Below are 3,137 nucleotides of genomic sequence, written 5' to 3'. Positions count from 1 at the left end.
TGACGCTTGGTCTCCATGGTTACGCCTCCAGTCAGGAAAGCAGTGGAAAGTTAACCCATTTTCTATGTTTTTTCCCATGGCGATCATGTGTTGAGCTGTTACAGCCCACAATACAGCAACGGTTTACCATGGTTGAAATCAAGTTAAGGTGAAATTAATCAAATTAAAACACGGCTGAGAGGGAGTACAGTACGTGGCAGTCATAGGCCGTTGTCTGAGCAGCGGTAAAGGAGGCCATCAACATGGCGGCCACGGAAAGTAATTACGTCATGACGCCCAAGCCCTATTGCTTGGTTTGAAAGAAAACCTGCAGCCACACGGCCCTTCCTGGAGACCCCAGGGCTAGATGCTGTGGCTAGTGATGGCTAATGGTTGTTTATGCAAGTGTGCTATGTGAATGAGTCTGATGGGGCTAAACAGTAACAAAAAATGATTGAATATTTCATGCATTTAATTTCACTGTATTGAATATTATGTTTTACTTTTTTATGTTTTGATATAAAGTGTGACAGCCCTATTTGAGGAGGTGCAGATGTATCAATATTAGAAGATTTTTGATACACAACACAGTGATGATCCTTCTTACACAAATTGATAATTGGCACAATAACTGTTAAAATAATGGCAGTGATTTAATTTTATTTTTCATTCTTTTGGTTCAGTCTCATTTCATTCAATGCTCATCTGATTCAGTATTATGGCCTAATGTTACTGCTGACAGTTGTTAATGAATATGAAATAAAAACATTTTCATAATGCCATTTTGTGAACTCTTATTTTAAAGTTAACTAAACTAAGGTATGTTCAGTACGTTTTTTTAATTAAGTAATGCCCACTTATTTTGGCACAGTGNTGTTTATGCTGAGCTTGATCCAAAACAAACCAAAGTTTACAGTTTATGCAGCTTCGGGGGTTAGTGATGTCATTGGCCATAATTATAATCCTTAATATCTCCGAAATGAAAGCGGCACAAACCTGCAGTAACGATTCAGTCTATTTGCCAAATTTTTTTTACTTGGGTGGGGTTTCAGCTTCACCCAGCTTAGTTAATCCAGGTTTGTTTTTTTTTCATCTTTAAGCAAAACATTTTGTCTAAAGAACTTTTTCTGCCATCTGTTTTAATGTCTGGAATCACTGAAATGTTAATCATTTCATCATTTAATTTTGCTCATGAAGGACATGAGAACACACTTGACTGTTAAAAATCATAATCATTTCCCCCTCTCCACATAGCTTAGGGTTAGTTGTTATTTCTGGCAGTGAAGCTGAACAAAGGTTCACTCCACCCTCAGGGGACCAGATAACCATATCCAGCCAGACCAGCTATCAGTCCGTCGCCTACCTCACTGCTGCTTGACAACAAGCTTTCTCAGTGACTGGACCACAATCCTTTCTAGACGGTGTTGTCACTTTTAGTAATTTTTATTTCATGTTTGTTCTTGTCTTATTCACGATTGCAAAGTTATTATTATAGAAAAAGTGACAAGTGTTTTGCTATTGCCTTATTTTTGCCTTCTTGATTAAAGACAACTGTTCATACCTTTTTTATCAATGGAATTATATCTAAAGTATGATGACAAATGATAACAATGATAAATAATTATTAACATCTCTAAGAGCAGGTTAGTAATTCCAAATACTTTTATTTGGAGTTAAGTTTCAGCAAATCTGAGCTTACCAGATAGAGTTTTATATATACATATTTATTTAGGTTTGGATTTAATTTTGTTCAGCGGCTCGTTTCACAAAGCAGGTTTAATAAACTCAGACATATATCCTAAACTCTGAATTGATCTAGCCTAAGGTTGGAAACTCAAAGTTTTTGGTTTCACACCAGCTGCTATGATTAGTTCAGTAAACTTTGAGTAGTTGACTTAGAGTTGACAGTTCACCATGACAGCAGGGAGGTGGAAGTGTCTATTTCACATCACTGGAAGTAGATATTTAAATGAAAAATTAGGAAAAAAATAAGGGAGCACATGTTTAAAAGAGCGCTACAGCTGCAAAGGAGAGGGAGATGAGGTAGAAGATTGCTCCTTAAGTTAATGCATACGTTTAAATACGTAGCCCTCTCTGGCAGACTGTTTGACACTTATTAAAAGTGCTGTTTTTCCTTTTGTAGATCTCTTAAATAGGATTCTTCCAGCTCGGACTCACATTCCTTGTTGGAACTGTAATAATTTCCTAAGTTATAATTGTCATGTTTTTTCTCATATTTTGCCAGTATAACTCTGGGAATCAATGTCCTAGTGCTAGATAATAGACCAACCATTTGTTTTTTTACAAGCAGACCATTTTGCTTGTTAAGATTCTGCTTGGTACTTAATATGAAACTTTATTGTAAATGATTTAGGGAGTAAAATTGTAACTGAGTTTTAGCCTTTTACCTGAATTATTTTGTGTTCGTTTTGTAACCATCTTTAAAATGGTCATGGGTTGTGTTGTTTTGAATCCATATATGGATTTGAAGTGTTCAACATTGGGTGTGTTAAGGTTGTAATAAACAAGTGAAAACTTTGTTTATACAGAACAGTATATCTTAAAAATCTTTTGTTAAAAAATTTTTTGTTAGAAAGAATTGTCACATCTCGTATTATTTTGAAATGGCTCATGTTGGATAAAGGAAGTAGTGTAGAGCAGAAGGATTTTACTAGTTTGTCATTGGTCCATATAGACGAAGTGGGAGGTGCTAGAGGAGAGACAGGAAGTTGCAGAGTAGTGTTGTAGCTTGACCATGGAGAAATAACGTGCCAAAGTTTGCTAAAAAAAAAAAAAGAAAAACGGCGTTTTGTTGATATTTTTGGACTTTCAACTCGACAGTCATTTGCAAATATCAGCTCTACATCGTTGTTTGCTTCTACTGGTATTATTTCAAACCGAAATTTGCAGTATAGAAGCTGTGAGTCTTGTTTCAGTGCTCGCTTATGTATTAGCATTAACTACCAAAGTGAATGCATCTTTAGTTCTGGGAGCTAGCTCAGCTAACAGAGACTCAAGTAAAGTTTCCAGCGTGGAAGCTGGGAGAGTCGAGCACAGCTTTCCCTGAGCCTGTCCCAGGCTCTCCCCGCCAAGTCAAGTGTGTTGTAAGACTGGACTTACTTGATGAGATGAAAGGAGTCTGGTGAGCCATAGGGCTC

The sequence above is a fragment of the Cyprinodon variegatus genome, unplaced genomic scaffold (genome assembly GCF_000732505.1).
Source record: "Cyprinodon variegatus isolate N-32 unplaced genomic scaffold, C_variegatus-1.0 Scaffold2305, whole genome shotgun sequence".
Classification (NCBI taxonomy): Eukaryota; Metazoa; Chordata; class Actinopteri; order Cyprinodontiformes; family Cyprinodontidae; genus Cyprinodon; species Cyprinodon variegatus.
Note: the sequence above shows the minus strand (reverse complement) of the source record.